The sequence below is a fragment of the Mya arenaria genome, chromosome 14 (genome assembly GCF_026914265.1).
Source record: "Mya arenaria isolate MELC-2E11 chromosome 14, ASM2691426v1".
NCBI classification, from domain to species: domain Eukaryota; kingdom Metazoa; phylum Mollusca; class Bivalvia; order Myida; family Myidae; genus Mya; species Mya arenaria.
Window position 1 is genome coordinate 1,575,405 of NC_069135.1, and position 19,370 is coordinate 1,594,774.

The window sequence follows — 19,370 nt, forward strand, 5'->3', positions numbered from 1 at the left end:
GATATATGGCAAGATCTTGGTGTGAACATCTTGTATTAATATTAATGGGGATATCTTGGTGTGAACATTCCGTAATGATATATGGAGAGATCTTGGTGGGAACATCTAGTAATGGCAAGATCTTTGTGTGAACATCCTGTAATTATATATTTGGCAAAATCTTGGTGTGAATGTCCTGTATAATATATATGGCAAGATCTAAGTTAGAACATCTGGTAATGATATATTGGTGAGATCTTGGTGTGAATATTCTGTATAAATATATATGGCAAGATCCTGGTGTTAATTAACATCTGTTAATCATATATTGCGAGATCTTGGTGTGAACATCTTCAATGATATATTGCGAGATCTTGGTGTGAACATCTTCAATGATATATTGCGAGATTTTGGTTTGAACATCCTTCAATGATATATTGCGAGATCTTGGTGGGAACATCTTCAATGATATATTGCGAGATCTTGGTGTGAACATCATTCAATGATATATTGCGATAACTTGGTGTGAACGTCCTTCAATGATATATTGTGAGATCTTGGTGTGAACATCCTTCAATGATATATTGTGAGATCTTGGTGTGAACATCCTTCAATGATATATTGTGAGATCTTGGTGTGAACATCCTTCAATGATATATTGCGAGATCTTGGTTTGAACATCCTTCAATGATATATTGCGAGATCTTGGTGTGAACACCCTTCAATGATTTATTGCGAGATCTTGGTGTGAACATCTTCAATGATATATTGCGAGATCTTGGTTTGAACATCCTTCAATGATATATTGCGAGATCTTGGTGGGAACATCTTCAATGATATATTGCGAGATCTTGGTGTGAACATCATTCAATGATATATTGTGATAACTTGGTGTGAACATCCTTCAATGATATACTGTGAGATCTTGGTGTGAAGATCCTTCAATGATATATTGCGAGATCTTGGTGTGAACATCCTTCAATGATATATTGTGAGATTTTGGTGTGAACATCCTTCAATGATATATTGTGAGATTTTGGTGTGAACACCCTTCAGTGATATATTGCGAGATCTTGGTGTGAACACCGTTCAGTGATATATTGCGAGATCTTGGTGTGAACACACTTCAATGATATATTGCGAGATCTTGGTGTGAACATCATGTTTTGATATATTGCGAGATCTTGGTGTGAACATCCTTCAATGATATATTGTGAGATCTTGGTGTGAACATCCTTCAATGATATATTGTGAGATTTTGGTGTGAACATCCTTCAGTGATATATTGTGAGATTTTGGTGTGAACACCCTTCAGTGATATATTGCGAGATCTTGGTGTGAACACCCTTCAATGATATATATTGTGAGATTTTGGTGTGAACATCTTCAATGATATATTGCGAGATCTTGGTGTGAACATCTTCAATGATATATTGCGAGATCTTGGTTTGAACATGCTTCAATGATATATTGTGAGATCTTGGTGGGAACATCTTCAATGATATATTGCGAGATCTTGGTGTGAACATCCTTCAATGATATATTGCGATAACTTGGTGTGAACATCCTTCAATGATATATTGTGAGATCTTGGTGTGAACATCCTTCAATGATATATTGTGAGATCTTGGTGTGAACATCCTTCAATGATATATTGCGAGATCTTGGTGTGAACATCCTTCAATGATATATTGTGAGATTTTGGTGTGAACATCCTTCAGTGATATATTGTGAGATTTTGGTGTGAACACCCTTCAGTGATATATTGCGAGATCTTTGTGTGAACACCGTTCAGTGATATATTTTGAGATCTTGGTGTGAACACCCTTCAATGATATATTGCGAGATCTTGGTGTGAACATCCTTCAATGATATATTGCGAGATCTTGGTGTGAACACCCTTCAATGATATATTTCGAGATCTTGGTGTGAACACCCTTAAATGATATATAATGTGAGATCTTGGTGTGAACACCCTTCAATGATATATTGCGAGATCTTGGTGTGAACATCCTTCAATGATATATTGCGAGATCTTGGTGTGAACATCCTTCAATGATATATTGCGAGATCTTGGTGTGAACACCCTTCAATGATATATTGCGAGATCTTGGTGTGAACATCCTTCAGTGATATATTGCGAGATCTTGGTGTGAACACCCTTCAATGATATATTGCGAGATCTTGGTGTGAACACCCTTCAATGATATATTGCGAGATCTTGGTGTGAACACCCTTCAATGATATATTGCGAGATCTTGGTGTGTACACCCATCAATGATATATTGCGAGATCTTGGTGTGAACATCCTTCAATGATATATTGCGAGATCTTGGTGTGAACATCCTTCAATGATATATTGTGAGATCTTGGTGTGAACATCATGTTTTGATATATTGCGAGATCTTGGTGTGAACATCAAGTAATGATATATGGTAAGATCTTGGTGTGAACATCATGTAAAGATATATGGTAAGATCTTGGTGTGAACATCATGTTATGATATATTGCGAGATCTTGGTGTGAACATCTTCAAATTTTATTGGCTAATATGCTAACTTTTACTAATACTGTGTCTGGATTCAACTAAAGAGCTTCAACTGAATTCTCCTTAGTGACAAAAATGGTACTGTTATCTCCCTGTAAAATATTTATCCCAGCATTGGATCGTGCAATTGCACCCCTTCAATCAATAGCATCGTTTTATTTCAGATTAATGTGATTGTGTGGTTTTATTGATATTCAACAATGTCATAAAGAGTCTATTTCAAGAGAGAAAATATTCAGTTATGTGTCAATTTTTTTTTGGGGGGGGGGGGGGGGTAACACAGAATGTTTGAATGTTCTAGCGGATGATAAAATATTTTAATAATACATATTCAATGTTATTTCATGTTAAGAATCACAGCATTTAGATGGACTTATAAAATTTATCTGTAAACATTTAAACACATTGTTTAACAAGGTTAGCATGGTAAGAATTGGCCATTCTCTGTAGCTCATCTTGGGTGTTCATTAAGAAGAGATGAGCTACAGTCATCACAGTTGTCATTATCGTTCTCCTAGGAGTAAAATGGTTATTCTTCTGTTTCTTCAACATTACTGATAAAAGTATCCTTTTTTCTTTAACAGTGTCCTGAGAAGTGATTCGGTTGTACAGAGCGGTAATGTTACTGATACAGGTCACAGGTCACTACATCCGCTTCTCAGGTCCTGAAAAAGGTAAAACAGAAGGAATGTAGGGTCAGCCCGATAAGGCACTTCCAGTGGCATGACTGTTCAACTATATCCAGGAGGATATAAGCTTTTTATCTTAACTGCTATGAGTACTATGTTACTTGTAATGTCAGGACACAGTTATGGTCTGCATTATAGCCTTGAAGGTTTTAAGTGTTTTGTAACTTTAGCATAATTGCTTTATAAACAGTATATAGAAACATTGACACTGAAATAATTGTGGTTTTGAAAAAAGAGCTAAATTGACCACACTTATTGCATATCTTTAATACCGTTGACTTTATTATAAAGGTGTATTATAGTTCTCCTTTGAATTGTAAAATATTGACCTTGAAATAATTTGTGGCAAGTGTTTCTGACACCTTAACAAATTGTTTTCGCAACGTTATCACCTTAGATCGGAAGTCCATTGTGCGTGGTGTGCGAGTGTTGGCAATATTGATTGTAATTGGGGTAGTTGAAATGTTGACATTTAATTTGGTTTGAAAATAGGGGCTTTTCACTGTTCTTCAACAGTAGTATGCAATTATTTCTGCACTTTCCAATTTTGGGGAACGATGGGGAGGGTCAATTTTCGCTTTTTTTAGCTACACTGTTTTCTATTGTCATAGCTTTAATGTCAATGTTAAGTTGGCAATAGTTTTGAAACTATTGGGTATTCAATATATTATTATGAAACTTGGTACACATGTTTATCAAAATAACAATGCATGTATTTCTCAATACGCCCATATTCCCCACACCCTAATGCAACATTGCCATCAGAATAGGGCATGTTAGGAAATACATCTTTTGCAAGGTGAAAAATGTGCAAGATTTGATACTTACGGTCAATATACACTGTATAATTCAAACAACTGAATTTGTCTGTGTTTCAGGAAAGCGAGATGTTTTATGTGACAAGAATAAGCCTCCTTGTGCCTACAACTCCCTGGAGCAGTATGGAGACGACCCCTGCTTGTCACTTCACAATGGTAGCCAGGATTTACTACATCTTGGTGTAATTTATTTTTCAAATCTCAAGAGTAAATATATATTTCCATTTTAATATAAATAAATGTACTAAAACATAACAAAATTGTAACAAATTTTATTTCTATTAAAATGAGTTTTTCACCTAAAGATATCTCTATAAACAATACACATGTATCAATTAAGAGTAGTTATATCAATTACTACATAATAATTCAATTATAGTAAGTTAAAGTTAACAACAATTTAGACACCATCGTTGTTAACCTTCACATCATCACTTCCCTGGTAGATTCATGGACACACTTGTGCGTTGCAGTGAAGGTTCGAGTCACCTCTATCAGATGTGTGTGTTTCATTTAGATATATGAGCATGTTACAAAATAGTTCACCTTGAAGAGTTTACAACACTGCTGTGAACAGTTTACTTTAACAAAGTTCTCAACAATCAGCACATAGTGTTTTAATTATGTTAACTTTCTATTCCCCTGAAGGTCAGTCCATCCGTCCTTTCAGTTTCTGTATCTGGGCTTTAATTTTGTCATGCAAGAAGGGGTTTTAGAATTAGTTGGCACATGAAGAGGACATTTTACGTGCAAGACCTAGGTCCCTGTCTCTATGATCAAGGACGCACTTACGGGGTTATCATTATGAAATGCTGCATACATGCAGACTATCTGTCTCTAAGCTGTAACTTTGCTATGCACAGAGGGACTTTAAAATGAATTGGCAAAATTTGTGTTTGGTACAAAAAGCCTGTGTGTTACCAGCAATCCCCACAACCCTACTTCAAAGTTCAAGGTCACACTAAGAGTTGGATCATAATTGAGTGTATAATTTTATAATTATGTCCATATAAAACAAGTGTAGTACGTTGTTTATGGACTGTTACTTTGTCATGTGTACAGTACATTGAATTTAAGACATGTTTCATATTCAACCGCAACCCTACCTCAAAGGCCAAGGTCATACTTATAGACTAAACAGTATTGGTTAGTGCATACTGTATATGATATTAGAGAAAAGGTGTTTGTTCCTGAGCTGTCATTTTGACATGCAAAAGTTATGCCCCTGAAGTCCCTGGAGGTTTGCATACCAGTATTAAAATCATGCAGTTTGACTGTCCTTTCACTTTTTTCTGTTTACTACCTGTTTGTCTGTCATGCACTTAACAACCTGGCTCATGTCTACTGTATTTGCTGAGGACATAACATGTGCAGGACCTTGAAGATCATTCACAGAAGTTCACTACCTCTTATTTTATCATTCTTCCACACTTTTGGTCAACCATGATGAGGCCTGGCATATGCTTATAGGTTATGTTAACTCTTCATGAATGTTTGTATATATACTAATTATGTAATCTATTGAAATGGATGTCACTGTGACATCTCTTGTTTATTATGAACCAAAAATTACAGGCTGGAAAAAACATCCCACAGGACATTGCCCCTATGTTGGTCAATAACAACACTCCCCTTGGTAACTCACTAAGATGGAATGATGTTAGGTAGACAGCATTTAAAGAGCACCCCAGCCTCATGCAATGCCAGGGATGGGAGCAGGGAAGATATGAAGTTCCATGGCTCTGCTTATCACAGCTGAAAATGGCATCAAGTGGAGAGTACCATTGGCTTTATAGGTATGGTTTATATTTAGGTACTAAATGCAACATTTGTTTAGTAATTTACATTTCTTATATCATAATATATTAGCAATGGTATGATGTGAATCACATCAATAGTGGCCTTTCACGGTCTGCAAAATTAGACTTCATACACAAACAAAACTACTTTTTATACAAAAATATGTAAAATTTTATTTTTTAATTTATACCCAACAATCATTTGACCAGTACAGGGCTTGGGGGCTTATGCTAATTTCCACTACTGCTTTGAAGTCCTCTACTGTGACAATGATATATAATTAAATGTTATAGGATGACATCCATTACAAATTGCCGTATTTGAAAATTTCTACTCTAACATGTTTTTAAAAAGTGTGTTGTTTTTTTGACATCCATTATTTACCTAACTGCCTCTGTCATTCTCTTCAATTGTATCAATAATGGTAGTAAAAAAGTGCCAGGCTTAACCATGGAATTTGAAAATTTTCACGCCGCCCCATGAAAGCTTAGCATTAAAGTGTCATATGTACAAGGCTGGACACACAATGACATGGGTGGATTTTTGTCAACAACATAACAATAAGCATGTTTGAAGAATATTAAGTAAAATACTCCCTTTATCAAATTATATATCTAGTTCTCTCCTTTGGAAATCAAGCAAAAGAAACCACTTTTAAACAGTATTATAATGTACAAATTGTTTATCAGATTCTTTGAGAGAGTCGAGTATTGTATATAATGATAGATGTAAATGCATGCACCAAATATGGAGAACTAAACAATCATTTCCCCTTATTTGGTATTTCAATGTTGGTAGTATTTAAGGCTTTATTTATTGCATGATAAACCTTCCATTTCAGTTTTAATTAATTGATGTCAGATGAGAGATCAAGATTATGATAGTGTCATACGAGAGTTTACAAGGCACACCGGAATATAGGTACAAAGAAACAACTTCAAAAGATGATTAACTTCTCAAAATGAATTCAAACATGAATACAGTCATATCAGGCAAAATGAAAGTTTAGTTTCTATGTACTTTGTACAAATTACCATCAGTTAAAGGACTTAAGTTAAACATTTTCAGGTAACATTAGTAATTTAAGGTAAAATAAATTGTTTAAATTACGGCTTAATGTCCATTAAACTGAAGCTATTAAAGTGATGTCATTGTTATTTTCTGGCAAAGATTAAAGGTCAAGTCTTGTTTTATGGTCAATTTATTGGATAATGCCTGGTTTATCCAACTTAATACCAACATTAGGCAACCTGACAAAATGCCCACTAGCAATATTCCATGTTTTGTCCACAGAATTAGCAGAAAAGGCAACCTTTAATTAAAGCTTAAGATATCTCTTCATCTGTTTGATACTGTATCTTCCTATTGTAAAAGGTCAGTAAGGAGTTAAAATTCTTGTTTTGTTTGTTTTTTTCTACCTTTTGAATGGTTTTAAGACACTGACAGTGTGACAAAGATATCAATATTGACAGGATGATAGTGTGAGTAAAATTGATTAACTGACGTCACGTTAGACACAGAAGGCTTCATGATACATTAAGATTTTACTTCATAAAATTACATTAAGTTTTACCAATGAATGAAAAGTTTCAGGTTAAATGTTGATCTATTGACTGCATGGCGTGCTGTTCGATTGATTATAATACATTAGGAGGCCGCAGCTTGATTTGAAATCGGAAAATTATGTTATATTGTAATCAATCAATTTAAATTGGATTAATGGTCCCCGTTTGTAGTTTGTTGGATTAAATACGGCAAGAGTCAGTGAGGAATGTCTGTCTCTTTGTGAAGGAATTAACTTTTTTTGATAATAAGTGACTTCTTGACTTCAACATATAGCTGATACAGATTCATATACAATCGATAGTTGACTCAAATTCTTTTGGAATTTAAAAAACTTTGCATGGTAAGTTACATTTTTTCATAAAAATGATTTTTTGTAAGTTCTGCATGATCAAACAATAACTGGCAAACAGCAGAGTAGATTTCATAAGATTGTATCTTGAAACTGACAAATTGAATATGTCAAGAGTTATTAATTTTACCTGCAGATAATGTGTGGATTACCCCTTTACAACTTTTCCAACCTATCATAATATTTACTTTGCAAAAATAAGTGGCTTTTAAGAGCACTTTAAAATTATGAATGTTGCAAAAGTAACAGTTTCTTTTCACACTGACTTCACCTTGCTCTGTATGGTCTTAACTGCTTCAAAATAGAAATAATTGCATTATGATACATGGAGTAAAGCAGTGATTCATTTTGCTGGGCATCCTGGGTTCTATACAGATTGTGTTTCCTGAGAACCCATCATTCCTAAATATGTGCAATGTCCTTGGGAAGCATGATGTTTTTTATTACGCTGTTTATATGAGGAGTTTACTCTGAGCAAATATGTGCATGTTCGTGCAACACCCACTGGGGTGAATTTCCCCATGCTAATTTGCACTATACTGGTCAGTAATGGGGTAAATTTGGACCCTTGGTATTGCATGTCATATAAAGGCAAGACCTGATTTGCCCACTCTATTTTGGCAGGGTTTGTCAGTAAATTTTCACCATAATTATAAATTATAGGCAGAAAATTGTTATAAATCCATTTTTTTAAATTTAAATCAAGCTTTTTTTGATTCCTCTGCAAAATGTTTCTAAAACGCAGTTTGATACTTTTCTTTTTTTCATGTTTACTGGGTAGCTATTTAATCTTATTTGAGGCTTATAAAATTAAAAGTATAAAAATGGAGCATAAAAACTTTTCAGTAGGCCATTAGTTATACCTTGAACTTCTGAAGTTATAAATTTTAAAAACATCCTTGTTTCTTTAATTGTGTTTTATAACTTTCAACCCTATGAGGCCCTAACCCAGTTAAACAAATTTGAACTAGGTTTTCTAGCAGTCTATTGATAATTGAATTGGAGGAAATGATGACTTTCGCGTTAGTTTCTCTAAATATTTTCAGCTAAGTACTTAAGTGAAATATGACAGTATTTCATTCATCATGCAACACAATTCACTTAAATAAAATAGCTTTATAAATATGATTTATGTATTTTTTTAACACAAACAATTGGCTTTTTTATTGAAAATCTACATTTTTTCAATTGCCATAATTATGTATGTATCCAAAATATACTGGAGGATCAAATGTTTGTCATATAAACAGGGTATATATAAGTTATATATACGGAAAGTAAGCCCTGGGACTCTCAGATTTGAGCTCAGGACCCATGGTTGTAAAATATGAGAGTAATATGAGAGATCGATGCAGTAGTTAAAATAATAACACAAGCCAGTGCAAGCCCTGCACTGGTAAATGTCTTCCGGGCTTGCTTAAATTCTGAATTTTATATAGCAGGGCTTGTTAAAAAAATTGATGCCAAGTTATTATAGTTTATGAATTCGGGCTTGTTCATCCAAAAGTCTAATTTCAATGACTGGGGATGCACTCAGGCAGATTTCGAAAAATGTATGACATTGGATTCTTGTTTCAAATGAAGGACTGCACCCACCTATGACAGAAACATGGTGTACTTCGTTCGAAATTTATTTCTCTTAAAAGAGTTCTGTTCAGTTAAAATGTTCACAATTTTTATCTGTGTTTGAAGTATTTACCATTATGGTAATGCTGGAGTTTTGTGTTTGAATATCAGTTGACACAATAAACTTAAATCAATCCGTGATTCCATTTTATGCTGTCAATCCCTGTATTTTAAACCTAGCAACCAATTTGGCATGATTGCTTTCGACATTTGAATTGTAAAATGGAAGATGAATTAAGGGTTAATTATTTATAGGCAGTGTCGTATATTTCTCATTGACTTCTGAATTCAAGCCTCTATATGGCGCTAATATTGCATTTGGCCCTTCAACTTGGAGGGTAATGGTGGAGACCCACAGCGGGGGAATGCATTTGTCTTTATTATCGTTGTTTTGTCACAGAGCTATCTGTTCACACATGCACTCCATTGTTCTGTGATTATCCCTGCTACTTTTTTCAGCCTGATCAGTCGGAGCATGCTCAGTAATTGGTAATTGATACAATTTGTGTGGTCTCAACAATTGTCATTATTCCGCCATCAATATATTACTGTACATATGGCATTGTCTTTAAGGTAACAAAGACCCGCATTAATATTAATTAGCTTGCTCCATGGACAACTGGTCAAAGAAAATGCTGCTCAGATCTGCCAAGTGTCTTCTTTCTTTCTGGCACTTGGTATGCATTTTTGGTGGAATAAAAAAGAAATTGAGCTCTCTGCTTGTCTGAAATTATTTTGTCTTGTGAAATCAATTCTGTGCATAAAATCCATCCCAGTAGAAAACTGCATTCAACCAATATTATTGCAGCTACCGGTACTTAAGTTTTCCCAGGCCTATTATATAATATTGAATGTGGACCTTGAATATTCTCAAAATATTTGCCTAATTTAATGACGCAGTAATTGTTTTGTCCTTTTAGCCACTTCAGAGGAACAGAATTAGAGCCAATCTTGCACAGTTTTGTATGCCCCAAACAGGCAGGAATAAAACAGTTGGTTGTCCAACTATAGTGCCGTTTTGTGCAGAACTAAGCCTCAAACTATGCATGAAAATGGAGTCAAAGAATAATTACCCTCAAAATGAGTTATCGCAGTGGGCTCAATTTCATCTTGTTATCATTGATCAGGGTCCCTGAGGCAGAAAATTAAATAACTTATGAAATGATCTCCTACATTTTGCCATCTGTCAAGTATTAGAAAGGAAGCTCACCATTGCAAATTAGCCACTGGGTGTGATTTGATGACATTTTCCATTTATTACCATCCTTCCAGCATACCAATGATCTATTGACTTTTTAAAAAAAAATTGGGTTATTTTTGTGATTATAGTAATGTTATTTCCACCTCATTATGCAAAAAATGTGAATTATCCTTTGACAGAAAAAAATTGTAAAGAACCTCATAATAATTTGTAATCTATCATTGCGATATGAAAGAAATATCCATGAAAAATATGTTTCATCATAGAGATGTATCACATCAAATATAATATCTGATCTTACTTGTATTTCTTTTGCAATAAAAAAATGATGTCTTTATTAGAATAGATATATTGAAAATGTGTTGGTTCATTAAGACCTTAATAATTTTTGGACTATTTTTTGTACATTTCTTTATCCTTTAACATAAGTTCAGTTATGAAATAAACAATATCATATTGTATGGTATGTATTATTGATTTGAATTGAAAAAAAAAAAATGTTCATGACTTTTTATTTGTTTTGTTAGTTATCCTTTAAAGATTATGGTCTGCATCTTATCATCTCTCAAGTCTTTATAATGACAGGCAACTCTCTTTTATTAACATGATGCATTTCATTTTGCCCATGCATTTTGTCATACCTGGGTGGAACAGTAATGGGGTACCAATATTTCCAAGAAACTGACCACTCAGTACTACCAGAACAATTCAATGATGTCCTAGAACACAGATAAATGGCTGCTGCATATTTTGTTGCATTTTTTGTGTCAGAACAAAGCTTATTTATTTGCTTTGTTTCTGACAAGATTGTAGAAAACTGTCTTGGAAATGTTCATTTCCTGTCTATCAATGACCAGTTATCTTCTTCTGTAAGCTCTCAGGAGACAATATATAGTATTTTCTACCAATCTACTAAGAAGCTCAGTAATTCCTGAATGCAGTGACTATTAAGAACTTTGTGAGAAATAATCACAAGTAAACGACAAAACAGCTTGGGTATTTAGCAGTAATACACATGATATTAACTGCTATTCTCCAGTGATAACGTTTCCATTGAGAATATTTCCAGGAAAACACCCCCTCCCCCAACACAATCCCCACCTGTCACATTCACAGCACACCAACAAGCAATGCAAACATATGGCAGGATTTCCACTTCTTCTTGCTCGATAATTTCTCTTCAAGATGGGCATTTTTCCAGTGTATGCATGACTGTCTCAGGATATACAAATAATAGTAGAAAAATGATGACATGATCGAAATATGTGCATTTGTATTTTGAGTGAAAAAAATCTGGATTATTTAAACCATTTTAAGGTAATGTATTCTTAGTTTGTCATGATGCAATGTTCAACTTCATCTGTAATCAATTTTCTTCTATATATAAATCTTAAATTGCCTGATTTATTGCTATTACTGATATAAGTTATGATTGATGCATCAAATTTGATAAATTAAGTGTTACCATGAAATGATGGAATATAGAGGGGGTGTGAGGAGGGGGGAGGGGATATTTCAAATGCATTGTTTTAATACCATTGAATCGTCTTATGTTGAATTGTTCATCAGAAATAAGTAACTTGTCTCTGCTTCATAATGGTTTACATTTAACCTAATAAATGTAAAAGTTAATGAAATGTAAAGCAATAAACAATGTATAGTTTGCTTTTAAAAGTTAAATAATAAGAAAGACATCAATATCTTAAGACCATCTCAGGAAATCAATATAGTTGTTGTGAATATTCCCTATACAATCATCCCATTTTTATTGTGGTTAAATTTGAAATTGCTGCATTTTCAATAGAAATTTATTCACTCTTTAGTGCAGTTTTTTTGTGTTTTACGGTATATTTAATGTTTTCAAATACTTAACAGCCTTTTCGGTAGGCAAACCACACAAACCTACAAACCTCAAACTGTTCTCATGATAATATTGAATTGTTAACAGGATTGGATGCTGGATTTACCCGCTCTAATGATTAAAGTTAAAAAGAATATGATGTGAATTATACATGTTAGAACTTAAGGACCCTGACTTGCAGCCAGTTGATGGAAGAACAATTAATGTTTTACATATTGATTCTTTTTCCCTCTCAGTTGCTACGGAGACCTATAGGCCCCATGGTCCATTGGAAAGTGAGCCAGTGAAAGTCTATAGCCCACAGTAGCCCAGCAAATATTGTCAATATGCAGTCAGTGTACCGCTAGGCAGCACCCTTGCTTGAATTGGATCTCCGTGACATCGTGTGCCGTGTGATTATTATATGATTATTCCTCGTTTCGGACTTTTATACAAGGTTAACATTCCTGTGGAGTCACACTGAAGGAATTTATATTGGATATTTAATATTCAAAGTTGTTCAGAAAACGTAAGTGGAAAAAAATATGATGTTTATTATATGTCTTACGCTAGGTCATAAAATGGACGTCATTTTCTAATGTGATATTTATAAACTTTTGTATTGGTGTTATTATTTTGAGGTAAACTGGATCTCTTTTTAATATGTTTATATATCAATGATATATCAATTAAGGATTACTATTTTCATATAGAATGTGCAAAAAATATACGGTTAGTAACTTTGTTATCCTGTTAAATGAGGTTTGAATTAGACAGGAACTTAATGTCAAAGGCTCACATATATTTTATAATGTTTTTGAGAAAGGTAATGCAATCATGTTGCCACAGCTTGAGTATTTCCCAAATTATTGATGTGTGCTTAAGGAGTACCTATTGAAAACGCTTTGATTAATAGCTCATTTAATTAATGAATCTTAGATCTTCATAAACTCTGTATTGTGTAGAATATATTTTCTCTGGAAAGTTTGCTCAGGTAGAAAGCAGATGTTTCATTCTTGGAGTTTTATTACATATTCAACATTTCTTGCGCTCTTCAATTAATTAGTTCTAGTCAAGATTTATATATTAAAACATATTTTAGTTGGTTATGAAGGCCCATGAATCTGGGAATCAAAGGGATATATTAAAACACTCAAAAGTACATGTAGAAATGAGATACATGTATCTTTAGATCTTGTTTGTCCAGGTCCTGCCCCAAAACTACCAGCTAGAGCAAATTGAAAAAGAATCCCAGGTGTTTATATTATATTTTTATGATAAAAATTAGTTAAATATTAAAAAAACATTTCAGATTCATGATAAAAATTTATCCCATTAAAATATTAAAGAAGGATTATTGAGAGAATATTAGATATGTGATAATGATATGATAAGCAGGGTAGTGTTTGTTTGAGATGTCGGAATGCATGTTGTGGATGATGCTGTGTGTCAGGCTGGATGTCTGATGCAGGGAGATAGGCAAGAGCCTTTCATGTAAGCCTGTGCCTGTCTCCCACAGTCAATACAGGGGGGATCGAGACACCCAGAACAATTGCCAGTAATAGTGGAATTGAAGAGTACAAAAGGGACACTATATCTGAAGTGTTGCCAAACTGGTCTAACACTGGTACAAGAGCACGATCCTTATTTTGTGTTCGAAAATGCCATATTTTCTACAATACTGTTTTACTGCGTAAAATTCTGCTAGCGCTACACAAAGCATTTTTTAAACAAACTGACTTTAATGAAGACTTACACCAGTTGAGATGGAATCTTTACTTGTACCTTCATTGTGAACATGTAAATGCTTTAGTTCTTATGTGTGGCATTGAAGGATTTGAGAAGGGGCATCACTTATGATGTCAGTTAGTTTACAGTGCCTGTCCATATGATGTGCTGGTGGTGATCAGTGTTGACAGTGAACAGTTAGACATAAAGAGAGGGAGGAAGGGAGGGGAGTAGGAGAAAGAGAGAGCCAGACTTGTCTGGCCATTATTGTTGTGTACATTCCCATTCTCGAGCCATGTACAAGTCTGTAGATCAATGATTGTGTGCCAAACACTGTCATGGTTGGTTTCAGTGTTGTTGGTTGAAGTCACAATCTTTGTGTCTTTGTGTTACACATTATAAAAAGTAATGTGAAATTGTGATACATTTTACATTTCATCATGGATTTCTAAGGTCAGAAAATGTTGGAAGAATTCCTGTGTTGTTGTTGTTTTTGGATCTCCTGTGCAGTTGCCATACTCTTGTACTTGGCTCCAGTACATGCTTGTTTAATTATGTATGATTCTCATTACTGCTGCAACAGACAAATATTTAAGCATCTGAGGAATTAATTAGCCATTGTTTGTTTTTTTATGTTTCTGTCAGTTCTGAGAAAATGCAGGTTTTTCGGCTGTATGTTCAGTGAAAAAATGGCAATATTTGTGTTGTAAAATTAAACAATAAAATGAATGAAGTATGCCCGTTTTTGAACACTGAATTGTTGGTGAGAGTAAATAAGATGAATGAAACTGTAATAAAATAATGATAATGACAGCATTACGATTGAAATAAAGGACAATTAATTAAAAACAAATGAATGTAAGATTGTAAGCTATAACTGTCTTACGTTATCATTCATAGTCATAATAAGAAAACCATATTTGTCACATATTCATGTTGTTAATTGGAGTTTTATTGTAATTTCATCATCAAAAACATTTCTGTGCCTCAGTGAGTTCCACAGTGCTAAAATGGGTGGGGAAAGCAGAAATAACAATGTTTCAAAAGTTCATGTTTTACTCAGGAACAAATATTTTAGTGAGTAGAACAAACATTTGTATGCCATTTTGCGAAAGAAGATTTTCCTTAATTTTTTTTCAACTCCTATAATTACAGCGACACATGTTGCAACACATGTTGCAACGGATATATGTATTATGCTTGCTAAATAGCAAACCTCATAACTAGATAAAAAATGAATTTTTTTTATTTTTATATTTTAATCCCTCAAAAGACTTTTGCACTGTGAAAGACCCTTAAGGACGATCTTTGAATTGCATGTTTTATTGCATTACATAAAGATATAAGCACACATTCAATTTAAGCACACATTCAAAATAATTTGCAAGAGCTATTGAGTTGTATTTCTTTTATTCCAAACTTTACCCCGATTATGTAATTGAATATTTTGATATTGTGTATTTGTTCAAAGAGAAGGATCATATTACATAATGACAGGGGATGACAACTTAACTACTATTTCCTTCATTGTAAGATAATTTTAAGTTTTAATTTCATCGAAATTTAACTAGCCGCTGAACGGCTAATGCATGATTTTATGTTTTGTCAGCATACAAATATTTGGAGTTACATTTATTTCAGGGTCGCATGTTTTGTGAATGAATATGAAACGATTACCTTCCACATAAAGCTTTAATACTACCGCATTTATTTCTGCACCATTAAATGGTAATTTAACCTTTGATGCCAAAAAAGAGTAGCCATGTATCACAAGTATTTGCTTCACTGATCAAAGTAAGATGAATGGGGAGGGCCATTGTGATTGTTTGTAAGTATGAAATCATCTTGTTATGTTGTTGCTTTTTCAAAAATATGTTTGATAGCATTTTTATTGCAGCTTTATGTAATCATCAAATGTGAACTGTGAGATTGCTGTTACACATACATTAATGGGTTCAGTGTGGGGTCTGTTGGCCACAATTCCAATATCTGATGGCTGTATGTGTTCATCAGTAATGTGTACATGTATAGCCACCATAACAACTATGTGTGAATATGTAGAGACCACTACAACCATGTGAACATGTGTATCCACCATAATAGCAATGTGGAGCCACATCAACAGCTATAGATGTGAACATGTATAGCCTCCACAACAGCTATGTGTCCATATGTAGCCACCACAACAGCAATGTGTCCATGCATAACCATCACAACAGCAATGTGTACATGTATAACCACCACAACAGCAATGTGTCCATGTGTAGCCACCACTACAACCATGTGAACATGTGTAGCCACCACTACAACCATGTGAAGATGTGTAGCCACCACTACAACCATGCGAACATGTGTAGCCTACATAATAGCAATGTGGAGCCACCTCAACAGCTATGTGTACACGTGTATCCACCACAACAGCAATATTTAGATGTGTAGCCAGCCTACGTGTATTACACTTACAACAGCAAAGTGTTCATGTGTAGCCACCACAATAGCAATGTGTACATGTAAAGCAACCACAGTAGCCATGTATACATTTGTAGCCTCCACAACAGCAATGTGTACATGTGTAGCCACCACAATAGCAATGTGTACATATAAAGCAACCACAGTGGCCATGTATACATTTGTAGCCTCCACAACAGCAGTGTAAACATGTGTAGCCACCACAATAGCAATGTGTACATATAAAGCAACCACAGTGGCCATGTATACATTTGTAGCCTCCACAACAGCAATATGTACATGTGTAGCCACCACAATAGCAATGTGTACATGTGTAGCCACCACAACAACAACGTTTTCATGTGTAGCCACCACAACAGTAATGTGTACATGTGTGGCCACCACAACAGCCATGTGGACATGTGTAGCCACCACAACAGCAATGTTTAGATGTGTAGCCAGCATACGTGTATTACACTTACAACAGCAAAGTGTTCATGTGTAGCCACCACAATAGCAATGTGTACTTGCAAAGCAACCACAGTAGCCATGTATACATTTGTAGCCTCCACAACAGCAATATGTAAATGTGTAGCAAGTTCAATAACATGACTTTTTTCTAATGCTGCTGATCTTCTGATAAAAGTAGACAAGGATTAAGACATCTGCTTGCAATGCTGTTGTTATAACAATACATTTGTTTTCCAGCCTCCAACTTTATACTTTAAGAGCTATTACCAATTCCATGATCAGTGAATATTTGATCAGCAACACTTCCATTTTCTATTGATCGATGTTCCATCCTGTTTGCTCCAATAATTCCGCTGTTTTGCAACTCCTGCAGATATTTCTGCTGACAGGAAAAATCAATCTGTACATAAATCATATAAAGTAGTTGTATACTTCCAGTAAATATTGGTACACATTCATGTTTATTTATCTTCTAATCAGCCATTATTTTGTAGTTAATACTTTCAAGATTGTCATAAATGCTTCTATTACCACTTAGGATTTGATATTTGTTCTGTCACATAAATTGTTCCCCATGTTCAATGTATGTACACTTATTTTATATAATGATAGAATTGTCTCTGAAGAAGGAAGATTGAAAAGGGTTTCTGTATGACTTCAAAAGCCTGCTTAAGTCAAAACAATTACATGTACACATCATTTTGTATTTTTCATTGTTAATCAAATTGCTGCTCTCTGATTTGACAAACAACATTTTGAATAAATGCTATTTCTTTTAACAAACGTAAAAGGCAGATCCTTAAGACCCTGTCACAACTTGCATCCACAAGTTACCAAGAGTGCTGGTCAATTATAACTCGCCAAAAAATGCCATGAGATGACCGCGGATTCCGATGCTGGGTACATCAGTTTGACAACTGCTCGAGTTCTCTTCCATGTGCATACAAGAGTAGTACGAGATTCGTCTGTTAAATCTGAGTTTAAGCAACATTGGTACGATCTGTGTATGACACTTTTTTGACAACCACAGAGATATCATGACAAGTTATTAAGAGTTAGATACGAGAATGTACAAGAAAGGACGACACATGGCAAACTGGGTATAAATACAGATGGTGCTGCACATCAGGACCAAATTCCAGTTGATCAGCATAGGTGACGCTTCGTAGAAATTCAAAGGTGTTGTTGGTGCAGGGGGTGGTGATTCAACATCTGGTTCCACAGCCACCTTTCCTTTTCTCTTAGAAAGCATGACTAGTCTAACAATGGTTTACCTCTTGTAAACACAGTGATGTTTACTGGTTGGAATCTTCAGAAGAAATGATGCAGTGATTTTTCTTGATATGATCACATTGAACTCGCCGGAAGTCGCAACAGTCTCGAGGACATGTCGATGGGGTACGTACAAACTCACAACAACTCAAACGAATCTCGAGCAGAGATCGTAATAATGTCCCCCTAAGTCGCTGCTGAACTCATAGATTGTCGAGCGACTTTTAGACGCGGCGAAAAGCAATGACAAGTGAAGACACCCTCACCACAAGTGTTTGATATGTGTACGAGATGAAAACTCGTACAACAACTTTTAACCATTTAAAGTTCTCGCCACTGCTTGCCAAGTACTTTCTTTATGAGGAGACATGTCTTCGACATGCAACGACAAGGATTCGAGTCCAACACGATACCTGAAGAGTTTAGGCGAGTTGAAACTCGCAACAACTCGTAGCTGAAAGTTGCCACCGTGTGATAGGGACTTTAGTTTTACCTGAAATCTTATAATGTCTTATATTAATTAAGGGCCAGCCACAATGCAAAAGTGGCTAACATTATCAGTTCCGATAATTTTGACTCATACACATATTCTTTTTGAATTAAGACATTGGAAATCTGATAAGATATTCTTACATAAGAATTGCGCAACTCTTAATTACAGCTTTTTATGTTGCAATGGATATATATTAATCATGCTTGTTAAATATTAATTGAACCTCAAAACTAAATAGAAATTGATTTTTTTAAACATTTTAAATTTTGGTCCTTCAATCGACTTTTGCATCGCTGCCGACCCTTAAAGACAATTAAAACAAACAAAAAAAGGCTAGATTTTAAGAATTATTCATATTTGTACTTGCATTTTACAGTGTGAGCACATGGGCATTAAACTTCCCTATAAGTACCAGTAGTAATGAACTCCAAAGATTTGCAAAATCGTTCCAGATCATACAGTATAAACACGAAAAATATCAATAAAAAAATAATGTCAAACATGGTTTACAATTTTTTTCAGTTTTTAGCATTGCCTCTTTT

The 19,370-nt window shown here is 34.5% G+C and overlaps 1 protein-coding gene across 4 annotated transcripts in view; it reads left to right on the top strand.

The window, feature by feature from the left end:
• The first annotated feature begins 5,627 nt into the window (after positions 1-5,627).
• LOC128218153 (neuroglian-like) overlaps positions 5,628-19,370 on the top strand; it is a 55,814-nt gene continuing 42,071 nt past the window's right edge. The window contains exons 1-2 of one of the 4 annotated variants that reach the window (XM_052925720.1): positions 7,577-7,740; positions 12,674-12,945. The gene's annotated coding sequence lies outside the window, so the exon portion shown is untranslated. Of the gene's footprint in view, positions 5,831-7,576; positions 7,741-11,803; positions 11,894-12,673; positions 12,946-19,370 lie in introns of those variants that run through there. The other 3 variants (XM_052925719.1, XM_052925721.1, XM_052925722.1) reach the window with 3 other exon arrangements.